The following is a 26,963-nucleotide window of genomic DNA, read 5'->3' on the forward strand; positions in this document are numbered from 1 at the left end:
TTGGGGCAAGGAAAAGCGACTTTATTTGGAAAGCCAGCAAACCAAGAAGATGGCAGGCTAAGGTCTTAAGAACCATCTTAATTTGGGGTAGGATTCAAGCTTCTTTTAATGCCAGGGATGAGGTTAAGGTCAGGAAGTGACATACCACAGCAGACATCTCGGCACCAGCAAGAGTTGGAGGAAGGTTGTGAAAATGCTCTATTTTTGGTCAGTTGACTCTAGTTGATGTGGATCTGGTCATTAAGTTCCTATAAATCTTGACAAGACAATCGTCATTTTACATACTTCCTTCCTAGGGGAGGCAAGTTCAGGTAAGGGGCTGTTTGCATAATTCTTAAACCATGAGAAGAATTCCTTCAGTGATTAACATGCCTACATGCAGGGGTAAGCAGAGGCGTATGACTCAGGCTAAAGCAGCAGGAGAGAAGGATACAGTATGGAGTCAGAGATGCCAAGCTTCTTCCTGTCTGTTGTGAGGAAATCAATCTTTTGTAGCCACCAAAGAAGCAAAAGCAGGGGGACTACAGAGCCCCTGGATATAGGATGATCTGCCAGGGCAAGGGTCTCTCCAAAACCATTCGTATCCCCATTGCTCCCAGCCCACTTGGGCCAGTAGAGTTTCTCAAACCATCTGCTCACAGTTCACTGAACCCAGGTGAAGTCACTTTCCAACAGCAGCACATCAGAATCAGATTCCCAATTGGAACGTGCCCCAACACGTTCTTGTGAACCACTCACACATTCTTCGTTTGTGAGCTGCTGGGTGAATGTTGGGAAGAACACGTCTCCAGGAGAAAGCTTCGTAGCCACAGAACCATCTTCCTGGCCATCTCCAGTGGGAGCCCTGAAATCTCACCATCCTTTGAAGAGTGGGAATGTGGTGAGTAGCCACGTTTTGTTTCAGAGTAGAGAGGGAAGTGTCAGGAAGGAGGTGGGTAAGGAAAGCGAGGAAGGACACAGTCAGGTTTTATCTCTTCTTCCCCTTTTAGCATTGGCCCATCCAGGAGCAGCACCGTTCTTACATCATAGCTCAATAATGTTCACCACACACCCCCAAAAGATGTAATAGTATGTTACCTTACATGGGAATAGAGATTTTGTAGATGTGATTAAGGTGAGGAATCTTGAGATGGTGATATTACCCTGGATTAGCTGGGTGCACCCAAAGTACTCAGATAAACCCTTAAAAGCATAAAACGTTTCCTAGGTAAATTTGAAGAGGTGCCCCAAAGGAAGGAACACCAGAAGAGGCAGGAGAGATTTGAAGCATGAAAGAACCTTGGCCCTCTGTTGCTGGCTTTAGGAAGTAGAAAGGGACATGAGTTAAAAAATGTAGGTGGCCTCCAGCACCAGGAACAGCCCTCAGCCCCCAGGCAGAGGGAAACTCCAGCCTCAGTTCTTAGATTGCAAGGGACCAAATTCTCCAACTACCTCAAGAAACAAGGAAACAGGCTAAACCCTAGAGCCTCCAGAAAGTGGTACGGACAGCCCTGCCCACACCTTGATTTTGCCTTAGCTCACATTTCACTTCTGACCCACAGAACTTTAAAATAATCAATTTGGATTGTTTTAGCCACTAAATTTGTGGCAATTTGTTAGTTCAGCAAGAGAAAGTAGAACTAAGTTGTGCTGACTGTTGGTAGAAAGTGGTTTAGGTTGGAGGAGAAAGAAAATGGGAGACGCCTAATTTCAAGTCACTTGTGAAGAATCTGAATATACATATCTATTATCTAATCTCATGACAGATACTCCTAAGATACCCTATTTTTTTTTAGTATAGTTGATTTACAGTGTTGTCAGTTTCTGCTGTAGAGATGTGTTTCCTGTTAAAATGCTTTCCAATGTAATCCCTATCTAATTCCTGAAAGGGGGAAATAGGAAGAAAACTGAGAGAACACTGTGAGGGAAGCTTTCCTTGACTTCCCCTTAGAATGTTTAAGGAAAAGAAGGATCTTTCCCAGATCATGGGGAATCGGTGTTGGGATTCAGAGCTTTCTTCTAGTTTTTAGCATCAAAAATTTCAGCTATAATCGTGCCAGACTAGGAACAGGTAGTGAACTCTTAGCTCTTTGGTATAATCTAGGAATTTCTATCTCACAATATAAAACAAAAGAGTCTGGGTGCATCCTCTGTTCATCAGTCCCACAGCCCGGAAATTCTGCAGCAGTGCCAGAGGGAGGGCGGCCAGGTGACTTGCTTTGTGCCTGGGATTCCTCTTTACCGCTTCCAGTCTTAAATTATTGCCTTTGTTTCTTCTCTACACTGTGTTTATCATGCAGTGTTCTTTTTGCAAGAAGGAAAATACATGTGTTGTTTAATTTATGAGGATATAATAATATAATACTATATTCCTCTGCCTGAAACGTATTCGTAAGTATTACCTTGGTCTGTACTTTAATTGAATTGGATAGAGACAGAGACAGCGCACTGCCATTGTTAAGGTTAATGACCCAATGATTTACGAGACAAGGCACATTTACTGGCAAATAGATTTTAGTAATTGTTCTGCTTCACAGTGAGAATAGCAGTTTGTACATTGATTCCGCATGACCAGGTTTGTGCATTGATTGGTCACGTTTTTAAAACCCTGACTTGGGGCTCATCTAGAGTAGACAGTATATCCGGGTCATGAAAACCATGCAGGAGTAGTCTGCTGAGGATCGATGAGATTAGCAGGCCCCATAAACCCCTCCTGCTAAGAGGACTTGTGCTTGGGAAAGGCCTCAGTTGCAAGTAGGTGCAACCTTGTTTCCAAGGTTATGATGGCGCCTGAGAACTTCAGGTAGCAGAATTAAAATGCACACACATATACAACTAATGCAAATTTGTTTTTATTTTAATTTAAGGAAAATGAGCTGTACCTGATACTCTAGGTGTTTCACTGGGGATTCAATTTGGCATTTCTAAAGGAAAGGGAAAAATGAAACAGGGAAAATACCTGCTAGGGTGGTTTGACCTCTTAAAAAAAAAAAAAAATCTTTGTTTTAGGACCAGGATAGACGTCGTATTTCCTTTTTTTTTTTTTTTTTTCTTTTTCTTTTGTCATTCTAGGGCCACACCCATGGCATATGGAGATTCCTAAGCTAGGGGTCAAATCAGAGTTGTAGCCACTGCCCTACACCACAGCCACAGCAATGTGGGATCCAAGCCACATCTGCAGGTGTCACCAGAGCTCGTGGCAACACTAGATCCTTAACCTTCTGAGCGAGACAAGGAATCGAACCTGCACCCTCATGGATTCCAGTCAGATTCGTTTCCGCTGAGCCACAGTGGGAACTTTGACGTCCCATTTTCATTGACTATAGCTGCTTTTTTGACACCCTTGCCCTACTGTGGGTTGAAAGATGTAGAATCATCTGGGAAACCTGGCCACTCTAAACACACCTCAATAAGTCTGCTCTTTTTTACTTTTAAACAGCGCCAAGAATATTCACAAGAGACCAGGAGTTCTGTTTCAAGAGTGCAGCCAATTACCTTGCCATTAGCTGTGGGAAAAACTCAGATGTGTAAATCAAAGCATGATTGGACTGAGGGTGTGGAGAGCTTGTGAGAAGAAAGGGGCTGGGCTCCTCAATGCCACACCCCCCATGGGGGGTTCTTTAAACACAAGAACAACAATCCTTAATATATTGTTTTTTTCCAAGGTTGTTATTTATATCATATATGTAATATGCAATCTAGAGATTATATAGGGCAGGATATAAGAAAGAGGAACCAAGTTGTAGAGAAAAGACCAAGAGAGCATGGTCCTGCTTGAGAGATGTCCTTATTAAAAAGCAAATGAGAGGCAGTGCTTCTAGATCAATGCAATGTCATGCATATGCTCAATACTTTTTCTTTTCCTTTTGAGAGATTCCTCAAGTCATGAAATCTCATACTTTAAAATCAGGCTATCCGATGCATATTTACAATTTAAGTTAAAGGAAAGTAAGCATCTGTGGACCACACAGGTCAAGCAATAGAACCCCTACTGATGTCTTTTGCCTGAGATTCCCTCCCCAGCTGTGCCACCTCCCTCCCTCAGAGAGAGGGTGCCCTCTGAATTGTGTGTAATGATTCCTTTTTAAGAGATACTTACCCCTCCGTATCAGTGATACTGTTTCGCTGTATGTAGCTTCAGTTCCTTGTTTTTAAACTTTCTATATAGCTTTTTACAACTGATTTAACCACTCTGGAGTAGATGGAGACTTCGGCCATTTCTGGTTTTTTGTTATTACAGATGAGGGTGTTAAAAGCATTACTATGCATGTCTCTTGTCACACACATGGTAGACTTTTCTTAGGCAGATACCTTGTCAACTGGCAAACTGACTCCTAGGTATGTGTGGGTTGAGGTGTACTGCCTAATGCCAAATTGTTTTCTATAGTGGTGGTACTGACTTTTACTCCCACCAGCAGTGAATGAGACTTTCCATTGTTGCAGACTTTTTCCATTATTAGATATTGTTAGAGTTCTTATGTTTTGCTATTCTGATGGCATAAAATGTATTTCATTGCAGTTTTAGTTTGTAATTAATTTGAATTATTCATAAGGTTGAACATCTTATGTTGGCTCTTTACTTCTGTGAAAAATCTCTTCATGACCTTTTTCATTTTTGTTTTAAAGTTTTGTTCTTTGTTATTAACTCACAGGAACTTTTTATATATTCTAGCTCAGTGCTGCCCAATAGAAATATAATGCAAGCCACATAATTTAATATTTTATAGCAGTCATTAAAAAAGTAAAAACTGATAAAATTGGTTTTAATAATTTGTTGCTTCATTTAACTTAGGTTATATTATCCAAGTATATCTAAATTATTAGAAGACAAAATATTAATGAAGACTGAAATTTGTGTTTTTTTTTTTTTTTTGTCTTTTTGCCTTTTCTAGGGCTGCTCCCTCGGTATATGGAGGTTCCCAGGCTAGGGGTCTAATCAGAGCTGTAGCTGCCGGCCTATGCCAGAGCCACAGCCACGTGGAATCCAAGCTGCATCTTCGACCTACACCAAAGCTCTTGGCAGCACTGGATCCTTAACCCACTGAGCAAGGCCGGGAATCGGACCTGCGACCTCATGTTTCCTATGTCAGATTTGTTAACCGCTGAGCCACGATGGGAACTCCCAATTTATGTATTTTTTATTGAAGTATAGTTAATTTACAATGTTGTGTTAATTTGGGGTGTGTGTTTTATCCTTGGGGCAAATCTCAATTCATTTGTCACACTTCTATTCCTCAAAAGCCACATGTGTGTCATAGCTAATGTAGAACAATGCATGTCTGGAGGTTGATCCCTCATCAATCAGATTTGCTTTCCAAACTATAAATCTTTTAACCTTGTCTTTAACTTTTTAAAAAATTTTATGGCTGCACCCACAGCATATGGAAGTTCCCTGTCCAGGAACTGAATCCAAGCCACACCTTCGGCAATGCTGGATTCTTTAACCCACTGAACTCGCACCTTCATAAGGATCTGAGCCACTGCAGGCAGATTCTTAACCCACTGCTCCTCAGTAAAAACTCCTGATCAATCTATTTTTTAGTGTTATTTTGCATCTTGTTAAAGAAATCCTTCTCTGCGGTGAAGTGATAAATGGTTCTTTATTTATTTACTCTTTTGTTTGGTCTAAAAGTTTTTAAGTTGTATCCTTCATATCTAAGGTCTTGATGCATATGGACTCGTTTGTTTTTGGAGATAGAAATTCTGTTTCATTTCTCCATGCAATCAACTCTTTATTTCATTAGTCCCCTTTGTCCCATTGCACTGCATGTCAGCCCTGTTGGGTTCCTGTCAGGGAATTCTCAGGTTTCCATCAGGCCTGGGGATGTTTCCATCTTCTCTCTTCTCTTCCATTTGTCTGTTTGTCTTCCTCTTTTCAAATACCACACTGTCTTAATTACAATAGTTTTAAAAGAAGCCTTATTATCTGATGGGACAAGTCCCTTTGCCTGTTTTTTTTTTTTTTTTTTTTTTTTTAAGTTTTCATGGTAAATTTGGCCCTTTGCTTTCAAGTGTAAAATTTAAAATCACTGTCATGATCTGTGAAAATAATCCTTTGGTGGCCCTCCGATTTTATGGACAAGATGTGTGAACTTGGATGAGTCACAACATACCTGGCCTGTTTTTTCATCTGTAAAATGGAAGCAATGTGATTCCATTTTTTACAGAGTTGGAGTGAAGATTAAAATAATGCCCATTTAGTCCATAACACAGTGCCCAGCACATGGGGAATTTCTAATAAGTGAATAAGCAGTATTATTATTGTTAGAGCTGAGACATGGCCACCTGATTCTTGAGAAGCCTGGGAGGAAGGCTGGCTTTTAATTGAACAGGATTGTATTTCAGGAATTTCAGACTTCATGCCACCTTCTTAGCACATTTTGATGAGGCTTTCATGCTTAATGTTAATAATGCACATTTACTGTCCTTTACACTTCTTAGAGTATTTTACCTTGTTCTGTCACCTTTGGATTGCTCAGGAAGGCCAAGAAGCCAGTAAGCATGGCCATATTTGGAATACTTGAGCTTAGAGCTTCAGCTGAGTTTTAGGGGTTCTATAAAGGCATTGCAGTGAGAGATAAAGAGGATTAGAATCTTCTCCTTAGCCACTTGCATGCCAGCTATCAACCAAGATGATAATACATGGAGCTGGAAGTGACAGTAGGATTTCCAGAGAAACTATAGACCATCCAGCTAAATTTGAATTTCAAATAAATAATGAATGCTTTTTTTAGTAGAGGTATGTCCCAAATAATGCACAAGACATACTTATAGTAAAATATCAACTCATCTGAAATTCAAATTTAACTGGGTATCCTATGTTTCTATTTGCTAAATCTGGCAATCCTAAGTGAGGGATGTTGTTGTTACTACTTCAAATTGGAATTTGCTCTGGTGGTGATGGAATGCATCAGTTGCCCTAGAGAGCATGCGGTCTAACCCTTCCTTTTGGCAAATGTGGGAATTGAGATCCAGAGGCTCAGAGTTGGTTAATTGTAAAAATGAGATGCGTCCTAACTCTGTACTCTTTCCAATGCTTCTAAATGTGCAAAACTACACAGCCAGATCTCCATTATCCTTCAAATCCTAGGGACTTGATAGAAAGGTAGGGACTTGAACCACATTGACCACAAACCTTTGGTCATGTGCAGGTTCTGTAGCAGATCCTAGTCCCCAGGCCAGACTCAGGTCACCCAGGATATTATGCCAGGTCTGAAATGCTCAGGATTCTAAACAGTATCAATCTGGATGAAGCTGAAGGCCTTAAGGATAAGTGGTTGGCCTTTGAAATGACAGCCTTGTCAAAAGACTTCAGTTACTATGGTGATAGGGATCAGAGATGCAGATAAAAGCATAGAAATCTTAAGATATTAAAAGAGAAATGATGAAGGGAAGGACAGAGTAACTGGTGAGGAAAGATACTTCCTCTTCCTAGCATCTGGAGGGGATGAAGGACATAATGGCAGAGAAGAAGGGGGCTCCATTGAGAGAGGCAAGTGGTACCACAAGACTTAATATCAGAATATTCTTTTTTAAAATGAAAACTCTTAGACTGAGAAAGGGTTCCCATGGGCTCCTTTGATTGATGAAGAGTCCCATTGCTAGAGTCATTTAAAACTGGAACTGAGCAAGGCAAGGAAAAGTGAACTGCAAGAAAACTCTCACAGGATATCTTTTGGGATGGACTCGATAATCTGCTGGATCTCTTTCTTCTCTCAATTCCTGTGAATCAGTGGTTCATTTGGAAACACAATGGTCAAAACTCTCAGGGAACCAGAAACTTAGAATTTAATTGAAATTAATTTTCATACAAGTGAAGCATGGTCTAGAAACTGGGTGTGTGCATGTATAACATTTTTTTATTTTTAATTTCAGGATGAGGTGAGAAACTACTCACAAAATCCTTACTAGGCCAACACTTTTTTTTTTTCCCCCAAACTTGATGGGCTGTTACTATTCCTAACTTATAGTTTCAAAATTACTTTTATGTGACACTTGGATGACTATGTCTATTTGACTTCATTTCTCTAGCTAAATAGTCTTTTAAGGAAACATCTCGCAGGTTACTTCCAAGCTCTACATAAACATCCAGAGTATCTGTGTGCTATAAAATCACCTCCATGATTCTGATTCAAGGCATGAAAATTGCCCTCCTGATGCTAGATGCCAAGCCTGGTTGACCTTTCCAATTTGTCTGTTGCAAATCTGAAAAGCAAACCAAGCTGTTCTAAGGAAACATCGGGAGTAGACACTCATTAGATAAATGTTCCTGTTTTCCTTTCATCACAGACAGCCTCACAGGAGATGAATTACCTATAAATTCTACCTGGTAGCAAGCCTTGATTACTGTCATGTTATTTTCCTACACCAGTTCTAATATTCCTGGTAATAGATGTTTTTAAAGGCAGTTTTGGTAGGAGCATTTTGTCTCTTGCTTCGTATCTTGCTTGCCCTCTATGAAATGAATTACTGATTCCACTCTTTCTCTTCCAACTCTTCCTCTACAGCCCCCCATCACACCCTATAGGCCTCCGAGCTGCTCTGCTGTCTACTCTACAGCTGCAGCTACATTAAGCTTCCCAAAGCACAGCCTTGATCCTATCTCTCTACTGCTCAAAACCTGTCAGTAACTCCCAGTGTTTTCCAACCAGTCATTCCTGTACCATCTCCATTATTTTTGCTATTTTCCCTTCCATCTGTGTTGTTGTTTACTTCATATTTATCTTTAAATGGACTTCAAAAAAATTTAAATGTATCCTGAAAGGAAACTTTATCTCTAAGTAAATGGGAAACCAGGATCACCTATCATAAATAGAAGCTAACAGTAAATACAAGGAAAGCAAAACAACGCAAAGGTAGAACCTCCTAGTTTAGGTAGTACTGCCTGAGGCTGTAAGCCTGAGGTCTGCTCTCTCTCTGTGTTTACAAAAGTGGATGAGTGCAGCTACCTTTCACTTGTCTCTCCAGATACATTTTCTTCCCTCCTCCTAGCTCTCTGCTCCGGGTGGCTGAGCCCTTGGAACTAATCTGGGAGCTTAGTCATTTTCTTCCTCTTGGGCTCAGCCTGTGGGATCCCAGCAGGGTCTCAGAGGGAGGAAATTGGTGGATCTAGGGCTCTGTTCCCTGCCCTGACTCTGCCCCCTCTTGCAGGGCTCCTGACCACCTGCCTGGTGGTACCCTGATCAAAGGTTACTGCTTCTTTTAAGGTGGCTTTTCTCCATGGCTCTCCCCTCCTGAGTTACTGTGAACTCTCTATGCTCTTGTCCCTTGATACCTAGAGATGGGGACAGCTAGTACCAAGTCTGGGTTGTTAGCATGTGATCCTCTATCTCCATATGTGGTCAGTAGTCCTTTTGTTACCCCCCTCCTGGATTCTCCTACTTTTGACAGGCTCATATCTCTCCTGAGACCTTGACTAATACACTTGTCATGGATTGGATGTTCAAGATGTGCATCGATGGAGACTTTGTCCTTGGCTTCATCAAAGATTGGAGGGAGCTAAGGGATGTACTGCCTACATGGCACTGTGTGTGCACCAGTGACACATGCATTCTTGCTCTGGGCATACCATTCTGTGAAACACACCACCACATTCTTTGTGCAGGATTCAAGCTGCACTGGAGTGCCGCTCATTCTTCCCACATCCCTTGTTACAGAAAAATGAACTTGATGCAGCTCCTTGTTCTCGCCAATGATTGCTTACCTTGGGTCTAAATTTTGACTGTTTCATCTGCCTGAAGAACACCTTCTCCATTTGCACAGTGAGTCTGGTCCTGGTTCCAATGCCGCCCTCCCCACCAAGGCCTCTAGCTTCTTCTCTGAGTGCTGGGTGGCTCTCGATACTGTCTTAACTTCCCCAAAAGCCTCTGTCATTTCCTCCATGTCTCCCATGGGGCACCTGGGCCCTGGATGCCCAAGTCTGTGCTTTCTTCTGTCTTACACTGCCTCTCAAGGCATTGCATTTATGGTACTTGGTTAGGTTGATCTGATCTGAGTGTCTGACTGCTTATTACCTGGAATTCTCTATCCATTGCCTCTTCTGTGCAATGACTGATGTTCTTAATGTGACTCAGGCCCCTGTCTGTATCCTGAAGAGTAACCTTAAACATTAGAGAGACAAGATGGCTGAGCGAAGTCTGCAAAGAGGGACTCTGAGTCTCCTCCCTGCAGTCTTCTAGTGTCCCTGTCTGTCCTTTGGTCTATTAAGCACCTCTCCCTCCAGAACATAACCTCCACAAGACAGGAGGACACTGTGATGTCCAGCTCTTTATTCCTGGTGCCCAGCAACAAATACCTGTTAAACAAATGAATTTGATCTGAATTTGTCATCCAGAGTGTAACACACAGGATTTAATTCTATTTACCAAAATTTTTCAGCAAAGAGTTCTGTCCTTTCTGACACCCTGTGTCACAATTTGTAAAATGTATTCATGGAGTTCTGCTTAGATGACTGATAGATTCCTATGGGACATACTCGCTTTGTGCTCTGTGGAATCCACCAGCATCAAGTGTTCATAAGACGTGACTTTGAAAAAATCTTGTTTGAGGCTATGCTGATGATGAATTTCTGAATAGTTATGTCAGTTTGTCTTTGTCTCAGAACACGCAATATGGGATATTGGCATCTCTTGGTATAAGGAAGCTTACTGATTTAGAATTAATAGATGGGTGGTGGCAGAGGAGCGAAGAGATCAGAAATCTCCACGGCCTGAAGTACATACACGTCCTATGCCCACGAGGTAGATTCCTGGGGTGGCTTGTAACACATATGTGACATTGGTACATGGATTGTGATGATAGAATGATCTAAGAACAGGGGTCCCACATCTGTTGTAGATAGGAAATTCAGCCTTGTGTTTGCCACTGCCGTGAAACCTGAGGCATTTTGATGTTTGTTCTCATCCCTGATAAAATTGAGGCAAACACACACACTAACAGAGAAGTTCGTCTGTCTGTTAGCTTGCAGCCACCCCACTTGCTGGCCTCTCCCCACTCAAAGCCAATGGGGAACAGGAAAAGGGCCTCTGGAGAGCTTGTGTTCCACGGGTTTCTTTGACTTTTGCCAACTGACTTTGCAAGTGTTCTCAAAAATCACTTATTACCTCTGTGGGTGTGAAAACACCCTGTGCAGTTCAAGGGTTTGTGAAATGACGTGAAACAGGATTGAAAGCTCTTCTGGCAAAGCAATTGCTGTTGGAATTAGCTATGTCACCAAGCCATATCCTGGCTTAAATGATGTTATATATTTCCAACTGCACTCAACAACTCCCAAAGCCCTCTGCGGAGCACCAAACTCTCCCCACAGCATTGATGCTTAGCTCCTGCTTTGTGTGAGGACAAAAAGGGTTGCTTCTCTAAACCTCTGTGTGTGAGCCCATTTAATACAGAAAGAAAGGTCCCCTATTGAAGTGGATAAAATCGCTGGGGTTTCTGGACATGCTACACAAACTCAGAAGGTTGTGTATTAGGAGGCAGAAAGAGGAAAGATCATTGCATTCTCATGCCTTTTAAGCATGCCTCTCTCTGGAAAGCAAAAAGGGAGGTGTATACAGCAATAAATAGCATTACTAAGGCTCAGTGTTTTTGATCATAAAATGGGGAAAAGAATAGCACTAACTTCCCAGGCTTGGTGAAGGACCCATGAGAAACTGCACGCAGAGCTTTTAGCACAGCCCCTGGCAGGTAATGAGCTCCTACCACATAGCCACAGTAGCCCAGGTTATCAAGGATGTGGTACAAGGTGGGCGAATGCGCGTGTTAGGAACATAGCAATAGCTGTCAGGATATTGAGTATGGTCCCGTTCCGTGCTTAGACAGGCACTGCGTGCTACAGTTCCAAACCAAAGTCCCTTCATCTGGGCGTAATCCCTTGTAATACATTAATCCCGTGTAATGCATTTTCCTCAGGAGCCCCAAAGATTCCACATGACCTCTTTAACCAGAGACTGAAACTGTAGCACTTGCATTTTGATGCCTCAATCTGCTATTAGATGATCTGTGTTTTCTATCAGGAAGTGAGGTGGTGGTAGCTCTAGTATATTAGTATTTTCAATCCGTCATCATTTTAGAGTAGCAAAGCAAATAAAAATACCCATTTCTCACTACTGCCCCCAAAATAGAAATAGTTTGCCTTCTGGGTAGTGAACCGCATTGTTTTCTGAATTTGTCAGGCGTTTTGACAGCAACCCTATACTGGAAGACCATATGGCTCACTAGTGAGACACCAGCAGCCACGGTTGGGCAGAATCACTGCCTTAATGATTCTAAAATTTTCTCCTCCAGTCCCCTAGTGCTGAAGAGGGTGAAAATTACTGCTGAGGGTCTGGGACAGTCGCCAGAGCAGTCTGCCAAGTGCAAATCTGTTTGGAAGGGTCAATATTTGGCTTTAAAAAATCATGCAAAGTTTTCGTTTTATTCCATGTGGTGACCATGTTTATTCTAATATTAATATTAAATTGTTTAAATTATTGCCTCCAACACACAAAAAGTTTTAAATAAAATTAAGGCTGTATGAAGATCTCTATTAAGCCTACAGTTTGACTCATAGCATACAACATTTGCTGACTTCATAATTGTAAAATAGGAGATTTGAAACTGTAAGACAAACTCTTAATCCCCCTTTTATTCTATATTCAAACTAAACTGGGTCTATCTAAGAGTAGATGGAAAAGAACTTAGGTATGGTAGGTATGGTTTTTAGACAAATTTGGAAGTGTGTCTCTGCAGTCCTGATAAAGTATGTCATGTTCCATGTCTGCTGTAACATCCTGGGGGAGAGCCCTGTATTGAGTTAAAATAGAAACAGATCCAGCCTTTGTTATGATGCTCTTATTTAAAGACAGCCACTCCCTCCTAGTCTCACTTAGGCTCTGACCATGAAAAATACTAGACAAGATGCTTCAGACAGTAAAGGTTTCAATGACCTTTATGGGGGCAACTTGTCTTGGACTAGATAAATAGGGAATCTTCATTGTGTGTTCAGAGGGTACTTTTCCAGCCCTCCTCCAATGTACAGGATGAAATAGCCTCAATTCTGCCTAAAGTAACTTTATTCATTGGAAAAAATAATATAATATAAATGTATAATACAACATATGTACATATATAATAAAAATAATATAAATATATAATACAACATATATACAACCTATATGAAGGTCTACCCTATATCAGGTACAAGGATTAGCAGTTTACCAGTAAAATATCAACAGATTATGCAGTCAGGGCCTCTGTCTGATTGAGCACATATTCTAGGATAGGGAGAACGATGATAAACAAACACATAAATAAAATTTTAAGAATTGCTATGTTCAACAAATAAAAATTCCCAGGATGTAACTAACTTTGCTCTTTTTTTTTTTTTTAATTGCTTTTTAGGGCTGCATCTGCAGCATATGGAAGTTCCCAAGGTAGGCGTAGAAACGGAGCTGCCGTTGCTGGCCTAAGCTACGGCAACATGGGATCCAAGTCACATCTGTGGTCCACACCACAGCTGATGGCAATGCCAGATCCTTAACCTTCTGAGTGAGGCCAGGAATCAAACCCACATTCTCATGGATAATAGTTAGATTCGTTTTTGCTGTGCCACAATGAGAACTCCCCTGAATTTGCTTTTGATTGAGAGGTCATGAGCAACATCTTTTAGAGGAATTATTTAAACCATGATCTTAATAATAAGGAGCTTTACTGACTATCAAGGAGAAAAGATGTCAAAAGGAAGCACTAGTGCAAAGGTCCTGAGGTAGAACTAGCTTTTTTGTTTGTCTTTGTTTGTTTTGTTTTTTGGTTTTTTTTTTGTTTTTGTTTTTGTTTTTAGGAGCCCAGAGAAGGCCACTATGACTTTCCTTAAAGGGAAGATTGTGGCATGAGATACAGTGGAAGAGGTAGGCAAGGGCAGATCATGCTGTATCTTGTTGCCATGAAAACATGTTTAGCTTTTATTCTAACAACAATCTAAAGCCCTTGAAGAGAGAGACACAAGATAAACGGTTTGAGAAGATCGTAGCAGTAGACCATTATCCAGGTGTGAGTGATGGTAGCTTGGATGAAGGTGGCCAGGTGAGGAGGGAAAGAATTAGCTGGTGAAATAAGGAAATGGAGTCAATCAAATGCATTGATGGATTGGAAAGAGAAGGTCTGAATAGTAGTTAGAGCAGTGCTGTCCCATAGAAGTAGAATGCAGGTCACGTATGTAATTTCAAGTTTTCTAGTTGTCACTTTAAAAGTAGGGAAACAAAATCAGCTGAAAACATTTTAGATATGTTGTCTTAGGAGTTACTGATGTGATTCAGCGGTAATGTGGACATGGGGTCAATCCCTGGCCTGGTTCAGTGGGTTAAGAATTTGGTGTTGCTGTGAGCTGTTGTGTAGCTCATAAACATGACTCAGATCTGGTGTTGCTGTGGCTGTGATGTAGGCCAGCAGCTGCAGCTCCAATTCGACCCCTAGCCTGGGAACTTCCATGTGCCTCAGGTACAGCCCTAAAAAAGACATGTTGCCCTAAGTAAAACATTTCAATATGTAATCAATATAAAATTTGCTATTGAGAATATTACATTTTTTATATTCAGTGTTTGAAATATAGTGTATGTTTTTTCCTTATAACCCTTCTCAAATCAGACCAGCTCCATTTCAAGTACTCAGTAGCCAGTGTATTGCACAGTAGATCTAGTTAGTGGGCCTTGTATCTGAGCATATTGCAATATAGCATGGTGCTCTGACAGGACCTTCATTCCTTCTGGCAGCAGTTTGCTTCTTCCTCATAGGAAGTGTGTTATTTATGCCCCATAGGGATGAATAATGAAAACTCCTATTCCTCCTCTGTCAACTTCTTCCTAAATAGGTTCATGAATGTTTACCGCATGGGATGATCACTGTGATGCAGGAACTGGGCTTTCCCACTTGGAAAGGCATTTGGAATATTAAGTCTTGGGGTCTACCTTGTCTATACGTTCTCTAGAATCTCCAGGTTTCTGGGTCTCCTCTTGTCACAGAGGCAGTAGTGGACAACAGTAGTATCAGCAGAAAAAAGAACAGAAAAAAGACTTGACATTAAGTGTATGTCTGGCTCAAGTGAAGGCAAATAAATACATGGAATTTTGTAAACAAAAATTTGTTATAAACCCACCAAATCCACAAGAATATACAAGAGAGTAATACAGATTCACAGAGTAAATGTCAATTTCATTTAATATATTTCATTGCTTTAATGTTAATTTTAATTAAGTTTTGCAGTTTGTTCTTGTCTAATTTAAGGGTCTGCTTTTTGGTTATATCAGAGCTGTGATCATTCTTAGATTTCTGCATAACCTAAGTATCTGCAAAATGACTAAGATGACCTCGGGGTTGATTTAAAAGTTTTTCTTTTTAAAAGCGGTCTTTAAATTCACCAGTTCCACTAAAGGCTGCTCAAAGTGGTAAACAGCTTGCAGAAGCTGAGTGGGTAGGTGCCCATGAAATCAACAAACATTGCTTGACCTGGGGCCAAATGTTTGACTTAAGCAATTAACAAGGGACCTCAGGAAGGCCTCACTTCTTAATCTGGATACACTGATAATTACTTTGGTATTATTTTGCCTTTGATGCCATGTTCACTTTTCTAATATCATATCAAAAAAGAAAAGTCCTTTTAACCTACAACAATACAAATTACAAGTATTTCAGCTAATCTCAAGGATTTTGGAAATGTTCCTGGAAATCTAACCATCCGTTAGAGATATTTCTGGAGTTCCTGCTGTAGCACAGCAGATTAAGAATACAGTGTTGTCTCTGAGCGGGTTGTATCCCCATCCCAGCACAATGGATTTAAGTATCTGGCATTGCTGCAGCTGTGGCATAGGTCACAGCTGCAGCTTGGATTTAATCTTAGGCCTGGGAACTTCCATATGCCATTGTACCCTCCAAACCAAAAAAAGAGTATTGTTATGGCAAAGCATTGCTAAGTTCTAAATTAGGGGTTTTTAAACTAAAACTTAGAATTATTTAAAATAAGAACCTTCTAAAAGACAGAATAATTTGCAGAATGTCTAAACTTCATGTGTGTGTCTTGTATACTTTCTATAAGCCATTAGAAAAGAATGTATGGCTTAAAAATAATTTCAGCACTAAAGATAGTCAAGCCATGGTCTCCATATCCTGACCCAGTCATTCTCCTCCTTTAAATGCATAAGGCCCTGGTTGAACTCACTAAAAATTAAAATTTCAGGATTTGACTTTTTTAGAAATCTGCAGCTAACTCCCTTCCTAGATGGGAAACAGTGCTACACCTTGTGGGTAACACTGCATGTTGGGATTGGACCAGCCACTTGCTCTGGGTCAGAATTCCTGGCCCTTCTGAATAAGAGCAGCCATCATTGCTCAGCTTCTACTTCAAGGCAAATGCTTCCCTCTATTAACTGGATACTTGCAAGTTCATTAAGTAACCAGTGAGTGTTTTATGCATGTTGCAGATGAGGCTTAGATGAAGGCTCAAGTCTTTATCCATTGTTGAACAATTAGTGGTGGACAGACGCTGTCTCCAAGACTGCTCCTCTATCAGATTGCTTGCTAGGTGGTCACACCAGGACCTTCTATCCCTGCTGATCCACCTGAGATAATCTAAGGGGCTTTGAGTTGCATATTATGCTTTGTTCCCAAACCTGTTAGTGGGACCTGGCCACACAATGAAGACCACAATGTGGTTCTGGCTTCACGATCAACTCATTTCCATTCTCTTCCACCTCAAGCATCATTGCCATTCTTCTATGGCCTCTGCCGTACTTGTCCTTCAGTCCAAAGTCTCTGCCCTCCATCGATGTTTACATGAGTGAGTGTGACCAATGTTTTCATTTGAGAAGGCAAGCTGCCTCCTGGTGTGTGTTTTAGTGTAAGCTGGATAGAGTGGCCCTGCTGGGTTTGGTGCTTGTCATCAATGTTTTGAGCTGATGATGGTCTTAGTCATTGTCCTGTTTAGGATCTGACAGATTAAAATCACAAATTCAAGAGTCAGAGATTCCACCCATACCCCCACCACTCCAGGGTAAAGGGCTGCCCACAAGGGTTGGGAAGAAGTGGCAGGCTCTGTGAGCTCTATGTATGGATACATTGCTCTTGCTTTTGAGATTTCTCCTATTAAAACAGACCAAGAATGAACTCTAACTAGACATTAATCTGATGCTGCTAGTAAGTGTGTTATCTGACCTGTTGGCAACTTAGTTTGGATAGTGCATAAATGGATCCCTGTGGGTCTAGAGGCCTCTTGATGGACAGTGGGGTAATTGTAAACAAGCCAAAAACCCAATTGCAAATAGAGCCATGACTATCTAGAGGCTAATTTATAAAGTAAAAACTCATCTAAAGTTAAAACAGTGACAAGACAATATTGAGATACCACTGTTACTTGGAAAATTGGTTATCTAAGCCCCACTTTCCTCCTGCAGAGGAACATTTTTTTTTTATTTTAACATTTTTTTTAAATTACATGATTATTTTGATATCCTCATAAATGATTTGGCTTTGAAAGGTGAGTTTGAGTAGAGAGTCAGGATGAATCATATCGGTGTGGAGGGAGGGTCTTGATGCAGCGATAGGAGCTTGAGAATCTACCACTCACCAGCCACCCCCCACCAGCAAAAAAAAATGGGAGCGAGAGAGTTTGTGAGGATGAATAGCTATGTGGGGACAAAACTCTAACAACACAGGAGATGGTTTTGTTCAGATTTTTTTTTTTTAAGTATTCTCCAGCCCTTTGAAGAAGCTCTTACCCATGCTGGTTTCCTCTCTCCTAAATTTTCAAGGAGAGTTACTTTGCTGATCCAATTTATAAGTGTTTGTGCTTGCACCACTTTGGGACTGACGTGTGTATATGTAATATATAAACACATATGTATGTATGGAGAGATGCACTTATATGTACACTTGCCTAATATGTAAGAGTGATATATACATACATAGATACAAATACATATGTGCGTTTCTATGTAGATATTTCTCTCTCTCTTTCAGAGGGTCATGTGGCCTAGAGAGCAAAGAGAATTTCTGGTGAAAACTTGAGAGAGGTTCTAGAGTTGTTTTGGAGTTTCAATTGAAGATAAAAGGAAAGAGGATGTTAATCATTCTGGGTTGTCAATTAGGGTTTCAGCAGTGCTCTTTGAGAGCTGCAAGACTTTGCAGACTCTTTGGCTGACGGGCCCGTGTCTTTTGGACTGTGACAGAGGACTGGAACTGAATCACACAGGGCCCCACATGGTGTTTGATCTACACAAACATGGGTTTGTTCCCTGCCCCTAACTCACACTTCCCTCCCCAGGCATGCTCTATACATTTTACTTCATCAGTTAACATGGTTGGTGGGTAAGACATCAGGAAAGGGAAAAAAAAATTATTTGTAGGACTAAAACAAGAGAAAGTTTATCTTCCAGAAAGATAAATGTGTTCACTGGCATTCCCAAAGATTCAATCAAATGATGTTACTATTAGAGAAAAAGAGACAGTAAAATGAAATGTCTTATCCAACCATCTCCCTGCTCACAGATTTTGTGAGAATAGTTTTCTTTCCTACAAGTACCCCTTTCAAAGGAAGGGGCAAAAGAAAAATAAGCTGTGAGACTCAGCATTTGTGCTGTGAGACTCAGCATTTGTCAGTGAGAATGAGGATTCCAGATAAGGAAATACTTTTAGATGGGTTATCTGTATGGTTTTGTCTCTGATTTGAATATATTACATTAAAAAAAAGCATGTGGTGTGTGTGTGTGTGTGTGTGTGTGTGTGTGTGTGTGTGTGTGTCATTTTTTTAAGTGTCTCTCTCCCGGTAACTATTAGGAAGATACTGATTGTTTTCTCGTAACAAGGTTAAGAACTGGTCATAGGCTGAGGATTGAAAGTTTTGCTGAATCACTAAGCTAAATTTTATGAATCCTCAAAAGTCTTGTATAAAAGAACTTGACGTTGGGTTAGAAATTATGGCATCTTCTTGTTTGTAGTAGACTCAGTTCAGAGGAAAATAGCTATTGGTTAATCATATCACTAGATTCTCCCCCCTCTCTTCCCCCACAAAAATTTAGATATTCTAAGCTTCATATTTACCTATGTGGAAATTTGCTTTGTGAGGACACAATATAAATAGTTAGCTAACTGGAAAATAAGAATATTGAAACAGCTCCTTTGTGTGTCAGAAAAAAGAAAGCCCAGTCTATTTCTGTGTGTGGGTAAGCACATGCATGTGTGTATGTGCAATATCAATTAAATTAACTGCTTTTGGAGAATTGTTTCTCTAAATATTTCAGGCAGGAACAAACTCTAACAGCAGGGAGAAGAAACCCAATTGAGGGGTGCATGGCACCATCTTAAAAGGGTAAGAAATCACTCTGTCAAATGAGAGGATTGAAATTAAACAGGTATCAAAATTACATACTCCCTGGAAGAGTGGCTTACGCTAGGAAATTGACTACCGCGTGGGGGGTATGAAAGTGAACTGCTGTCTGTGTAATTTCATCCTGTCACCAGTAACTACAGCTGCAGTCAACATGCTCATACAACAAAGGGGCCTGTCTGCTGTGCGCTCAGGAGCCGGCTGACGAGCCATCTGGATTCCGCAGTAAAGACTCAAGATCCCTTCCCTGCTTTTGGACCACCCCTAGCATTCTGAAGGGCAGCTAAGAAGTTCTTTATACCTACCAGTATCAATGATAACACACACACACACACACATTCCCTGTGAAACAATCCCACATATGGTGACACTTAGGAAAAAACTGCAGGGTAGGTAAAGTGCTGTAATTAGAGTCCATAATTGTCACAACTGGTAGTGACACATCCACCAGAGGACCCTGTCCATAGCATTGTTGCAGAGAGAAGCCAAAGGTATTTCCTGCAGCTACTGAATCTCCTCTCTTTTCTATTTCAATTATGAAAGTTTATTAGATGTCTCTTATAGGGATGATCTGTTACTCCAGTATTTCAAATTGGGATACTCTGTATTCTCACCATCCTTAGTTACTGACGACTTGAGGCACACCTCCTGGCTGGCTGGGACCCAGCCGACTGTGGCCATTCTGCCACCGAGGACCACTTTTCAAGATGGGGAGAAATCATTCCTTATGAAACTTCTGTGAGCCATCCACAATGTAAGCTTTGAGACTCTTGTGGAATGTAAATGGAGGAAGATGCATAAGAGCTTACATATAGATGGAGAAGACTCAGATGACTGTATTTCTGGCTGGAAATGTTTGGGATACATTGTGGTTCTGCCTTTTTTTGTTTGCTTTTTACAAATGATTTGCAGAAGTTTAGAGTGTCCAGGCGACTTGCCTAAAGATGCCCAGTGGTTTATTTAGAGGATGAGCCAGATATGTTACTTGATGCTCGAAGCCTCAGACTGAAACCCATGGTTAATCTTGGTGCTAACATGACTGTTTTGGGCTCTGAAGTTAGCTTCTCAGTGGTCAGATCCTATCCTGTAGTAGCACTGACTAAAATACCTGTATCATACAACAAATCTATCGTATGATCAGGCTAATTAATGCTAGCTGCCATAACAAACAAGTCACCCAAAACTGAATAACCCAAGATTATGTCTTGTTCATATAAGGTCAACTGTAGTTTGTTGGCTCCCATAGCTCTGCCATCAGGCATATTTGACCTTCAGGGTCTTGAGTGCAGGGGTAGAGAAAAATGGGTAAGACACATTGTCCACAGTCCATTGGTAAAACTTGCTACCTGGCCCTAAGGTCAGCATTGTGGGAGAGGATCTGTGGGGAGGGACACTGGGGATGGGAATACTGAGGGCTACATGGATGTCTGGTAAGCATCCACCTCCAAGTCCAGCATCTCTAGACACTGCCCCATAAAGAATTCTGAGGTTTGGATGTGCTGGCTCTTGATTTAGTGGGCTAAGAACTACAAAACAAAACAAAACAAAGCTGTCTGTCCTCCCTTACCAATCAGTATTCATGGTAGACAGGATACCTACAACAAGAACACTTACTAAGATTCCAGGGAGTTGTCATTGTGGCTCAGCAGCTTGCAAACCTGACTAGTATCCATGAGGCTGATGATCCCTGGCCTCTCTCAGTAAGTTAAGGAAACTGTGTTGCTGTGAGCTGTGGTGTAGGTTGCAGATGGGGTTCAGATTCTGTGTTGCTGTGGTGTAGGCTGGCAGCTGCAGCTCTGATTTGAGTCTGGAAATGTCCGTATGCCACAGGTGTGGCTCTAAAAAGAAAAAAGCAAAAAAAAAAAAAAAAGAGATTCCAGATAATTACCTGTTATTTGGAAAGGGAGTAGATGGAGTCACTGAGTAGTCACAGGTCCTCAGTAATCTGAAATCTACTGGACATTGGAAGGCTTCCTCTCTTCCTAGGCTGGGAGGGGCTTTCCTTGATTAGGCTCTGTGAGGGAAGTTGCCTTGCCTGCTGTTCTCCACTGGCCCCTGGCATTTGGAGACCTGCTGGGGAGTCCTTTTTTTTTTCTATCTTTGACCACTACTGAAGTACACATGGGGGAGCCACCCAACCTCCTAGGTCAACTTCCTTTTGGGGTGGGAGTGGGGGCATGCAGATCTTCTCAGAGAAGACTTTTTAGTCCCAGCTTCCTGTTTCTTTTGGTAATACGTTTCACTTGAGAATTGAGTAAGGTTCTGATAATTGCTTTTACTATGGTCCATGAGTCTGTACTATACTCCACTTTTTTTTTTGAGATAAAGTTCTTAAATCTACTTTATGTTTGCTTCCTCTGACAGATTTTTTTTTTAACCCCCTACCCCAAATTAATGACTGCTACTTGAGGCTACAGGGAACAAAAAGTAGGAAAGTCACAACACCCTCATTTGTTTTTCCAGAATAAGGGCCTAAAGTTTTTAACACATAGTTTCATGAATTGGGAAGACAAGATGCATAAGAATAGAAACAAGATAAAGTATACAAGGAGCCATTTCACAAGAAGTAATGTAGAGAAGTTCCTTTAGTATTTGTTGTAAGGCTGGTTTAGTGTTGCTGAATTCTTTGCAGAACAGATGTTGACTCACAGACACTGAAAAACTTTTGGTTTCCATAGGAGACAGTTTGGGGGGTGGGGGGATGTGCTTGGGTTGTGCGATGGAAATCCTGTGAAATTGGATTGTTATGATCATTATACAACTACAGATGTGATAAATTCATTTGAGTAATAAAATAAGTAATGTAATTGACCCATGAATATAAAAAAAATCACAAATTTAAAAAAATAAATAAAATGATATATTTTCTATAGCTTGGTATGGATTTAAAGTTTTATATATTTTTAAAATGAAAATTGTATATATTTAATGTGTCCAACATGGTTATTTGATGCACAGAAAAACGGTAAAATGATGACTACAACCAAGCCAGTTAATGTCATCTCACAGAGCTACTGTACACTTTTGTGATGAGAGCACCTGAACTCTATTCACTTGGCCTGTTTCCAGCATTCAGCATAGTATTATCAATGATAGTCATCATGCTCATACCTTAGATCTCTTGATTTATCCTGCTATACCCTTAATTGAGTCTTTCCTCTAAATCATTTCATCCATTTGAGAAGTTTAATTTGATAGCTGACATGCAAGTTCCTGAATTTTGAGATACCATCTCCTTGTATTTATTTTGGTAAACTGACTGGTTTTTCTCCCAGCTTAGCTTTCTAACAGCATCTTGCCATTAGCAGCCAGTGGCAAGCCACACACATATCATCTGTTTTCATTACCGTAGATAAGGGGTCTGCCCACTAAGCCAGCACAGACATGGAACCACTAAATTTGTTGCCCTCACAAAATGGGAACTACCATTATTCTATCTTCCACTATCCAGTTCCTTGCTGCCTGCTGCCCAGCAGCCACCCTAGTGCTTATATACATGGTCATTGTTAGGGCAGCACCCTGTTTCTGGGTGATATCTGTATAAGGCAAGTTAATCACAAGATTTCAGTTTAACACAGTAAAGACCAAACAACCCTGCTCCATTTAGTAGCTATACCATCTGACATGTGTGGTCCCTCTACTTTCTATAGCACGTGTCTCAGGCTAGAAGTGTCATAGGTCATTTCCACTTACAGTTCATTCGGCCGAACTAGACACAGAGAACCAATCAAACTGCAAGGAAGGCAGGGGTCTGCAGGGAAGCCTAAGATATTGGCAGGTCTCTGCCACGTGCTCTAAGACACTAAAACAGCTCCTGCTATTCGTAGCTTCCCTATCAACCACTATGTGAAAATGTAGCCGTGATATCTGAAGTCCTGTTTTTCCAGACAACCCAGGACTATTCCCCCTGAATTTTGTCCCCAAACTCCTATCTGCTCCACTGCAGATATGGCTTTGTAAAGAAGAGTGGTCTAGATTGGCACTGTCAGGCAGGGGTCTTCCTAGTGGTTCTGCATCCCCCTCACCCTCACTTTTTAGAGTGGTACCTGGTGTTTCATGGCCTCCTGCCTCTCTCCCTACTCTCTTTTATTTAAAGAAACTCCTCAGTTATCACTTCCTCTTCTTTTCCTCCACCCCATGTGGCTTGCTTTTCAGGTCAAGAATATTCCAGTGAAGGAGCTTTAGGGCTTCACTTTATTTTATTATTAAAAATAAAATATTTTTGCTATTTCTGACTTTAAGAGGAATGCATGTGGAGGTAAACTTGGAACATCATTAGTGTATAAAGAAGAAATCAAATCACCCACTATTTTATGACCTAAGGATGACCACTATTAGCATGTTGTATTATTTCCTTCCTGTGTTTTTTTTAGGCATATCTCTTTATATGTAATTAAAGTCTTCTATTACTCTGAGTCCTGCTTTGCTTAACAGTGAATTGTGAGCATGACATTGTTTACTGGGTTTTTCTGTAGGCATAATTGTTTGAGGGAAAATTATTATATCATACAATTATTAACTTTAAAGTGTATAGTTTAGTGGCATATGGCACATTCACAATGTTGTGCAACTATTATTTCTGTTGTTCAACTATTATTTTGGTCTTGTTCCAAAACATTTTCCTCACCCAAAAGGAAATCATGCTCATTGAGAAGCATTCCGCATTCCCCTGATTTTCCTAGCTCCTGGAAACCACCATTCTGTTTCCTGTCTCTGTATTTGCTTATTCTGGATCTTTCATAAAAATGGAATCATAGGACATAGGACTTTTTGTGTCTGACTTTTGTTACTTTGTATAATGTTTTCATGGTTCATCCTTGTTACATCATTTATCAGTACTTTATTCCTTTTTATGGCTGTTTATCCATTCATCAGTTGATGGACATTTGAGTTATTTCCACCTTTTGGCTAAAATGAATAGTGCTGCTGTGACAACAGCGTACAATTTCTGTTTGAGTACCTGCTTTCAATTATTTTGGGCCTGTGCCCAGGAGTACAATTTTTTTAAGGAGCCACCAAACTACTTTCCATTTGAAGCTGTAGCATTTTACATTGCCATCAATGTACAAGGGTTCCAATTTGTCATATCCTTACCACTATTTCTTTTTCTTACATTATAAACCATCCCAGTGTGTGTGCAGTTGTATCTTATTGTGGTTTTGATTTGCATTTAACTAATGATGTTGAGGAGCTTTGCATGTGCTTGTTGGCCATTTGCATAACTACTTTGAAGAAATGTCTATTCAAGTCCGTTGCTCTTGGAGTTTGTCTTTTTTTGTTAAGATTTGAGAGTTATTATGTATTCTGGCTATTAGATGCTTAATAGATATATCATTTGAAAATATTTTCTCACATTCTGTAAGGTCTTTATCATTTTCTTGATACTATCCTTTGAAGCACAAAAGTTTTAGATTTTTATGAAGTCCAATTTATCTTTTTTTGTGCTTTTTGTGTCATGTGTAAAAATCCATTTTCCAATTCAAGCTCATCAAAAATTTGTCTTGGTTTTCTTTTAAAGTTTTTTAGTTTTAGCTCTTATATTTAGATATTTAATCCATTTGAGTTAATTATTTTAATGACATGAGGCAGGGATTCAAATTCATTCTTTTACATACTTATATCTAGTTGTCCTATTTGACATTTGTGGGAGACTATTCTTTCTCCTATTGAATGGTCTTGGCACCTTGTTGAAGTCAACTGACTGTGGATATATGGCTTTATTTCAAGACTCTCAACTCTATTAATTAATCTACATGGCTCTCATTTTGGCAGTACCCATTATTTTATTTATAGCAAATTTTTAAGTGGGGAGGAGTGAGTCCTCCTACTTTTTCTCCTAATATTGCATAAATATAGTTTTCAGTATCTTCATGACATTATACTATATGGACATACCCCAACTCATTTTCCAAGTCTCTTAAAGTTGGAAAGTATATTCCTCCAATCAGTTATCAAGCATTCCTTGTGGGCCACTACTAGCCAACATTTGAAAACTACAGCTCAGGGCAGGACAGCAATGCTTGCCGCTAAAATTAAAAATGAAGATGTTAGCATACAAAAATGCATTAATAGAGTGGTATGGAAATAAAATATTAAAAATCAAAACCAGAAAGTTAGAGTACAGGTAGAAAACATTTCTAATTTTTCTGCCTAGTTGTATGGAAAACTACCTTCAGTATACCACATGTCCAGGCAGACATTTTCTATATTTGGTGTATGTTGCATAATCATTTTCCACAAGGATTCCAAACTTCAGCCCTTTACTAAGATCTTTATTGTCTTCCATCTGCCTGATAAAGATCAAAAAAGGAAAAAAGCTTTTGACATTCTATATTAATGACAATGAAAATTCTGGTACTCTGGTTTGCCTACACCTATGTGAACTTTTGATTTGTCTCATATCAAGAGTGATAATGATTTATTTTTATTGTAGTTTCTAAAAATTGACAGTGGCATGGAACAATGGCATTCATCTCTAAATAAAGAAAAATACTTTTCTCAGACTTCTGCTTAGAAGACATAAAACATATAAAACCTTTTGAACAGTACCTGGTACATAGTGGTTAACAAATGTTAGTTTTGTTCCAGAAAGTTCTCAGTTGCTAATCTGCCAACCCCCCATCTATGTTCCTTTACCAGTGTGACCTAATCTAGGCAGGACTCAGGGACAAGGACGTGCTATTAAGAAGACCACATTAATTCTGACCCCAGAGAAGGTTTTTTGTTTTTGTTTTTGTTTTTTAACCTACCACACTTTTCAGTTCTGGGCTCAAACTGTCTGAGAGCTTCAAATTCTTTCTGATGGAATAAGTCCAAATAATTTTAACATCCAGGTTTGTGGTCTGTGCGCAATATGTCCAAAAACATTAAAATTTTTATTACACAGGACCATTCCTTATAAGTATTCCAGTTGAAGGGTAGCAGAATATGCCATCCCAGGTTATGCCACTTTAACATATGGATTATTTTGAATGGAAGGCTAGTGAGAAACAGTAGATACAAGAAAAGCTTTCTGCTCTTCTGCATTTGCTTAAAAACTGCATGTATTTGTTCAGGTGTGTTCCCCTCTCTCTCTACACATAGGACAGAAATTAATTATGGGAGAGAACTCTAGACCTTTATCAGCCCAGAGGTGGCGTGAGAGAAACCACAAGGCAAACCTTGCTGAAACTGGCACTTACCTCCAACTTAATTCCCTGTATATTTGCATTTCCACAATTTGCTGTCCCTGGAAGTTAAATGTCCTTTTCCTTTGTCTTTTCAAATCTCTAAAATTTTTTTTTTCTTCTGTTCAGATGCTATATAAACCCAGATTCTAACCAGACCTTTGAGTTACCACTGGTTATTCCCGTGTATGTTTCTTTGTGTGTCGTGTGTGTGTATGCATGCGTGTGTGTGTGTGTGTGTGTGTACAGTACACATGTTGCTAAAATTCTGTTTGTTTTTCTCTTGTTAATCTCTTTTTGATTAGTCTTATTTTTTGTTAGGGCCATGTTCAGTATCTCTGTCTCAGCAGAAGGCATTTTGTGGTGTTTTCTGACACCAACAATCAATTCTGCCCCACCAGCTGAGTGTCCTACAAGTCAAGTCAGTTCTGACACTGTCCACTTGGGGTTAGCGTTACATCCCACAGGGG

At 40.2% G+C, this 26,963-nt stretch overlaps 1 long non-coding RNA gene across 2 annotated transcripts in view; it reads left to right on the plus strand.

Moving 5' to 3' along the window:
• The first annotated feature begins 740 nt into the window (after positions 1-740).
• The window catches only part of LOC110256455 (uncharacterized), a 139,250-nt gene continuing 113,027 nt past the window's right edge, over positions 741-26,963 (plus strand). For both annotated transcript variants that reach the window (XR_014823436.1, XR_014823437.1), the window contains exon 1: positions 741-880. This is a non-coding gene — a long non-coding RNA (uncharacterized LOC110256455). The remainder of the gene's footprint in view (positions 881-26,963) is intronic.

The sequence above is a fragment of the Sus scrofa genome, chromosome 13, assembly GCF_054392235.1.
Source record: "Sus scrofa isolate SSC_HxYL_T2T_F1_AM1 chromosome 13, Sscrofa_HxYL_maternal_Yorkshire_Landrace_v2.0, whole genome shotgun sequence".
Classification (NCBI taxonomy): domain Eukaryota; kingdom Metazoa; phylum Chordata; class Mammalia; order Artiodactyla; family Suidae; genus Sus; species Sus scrofa.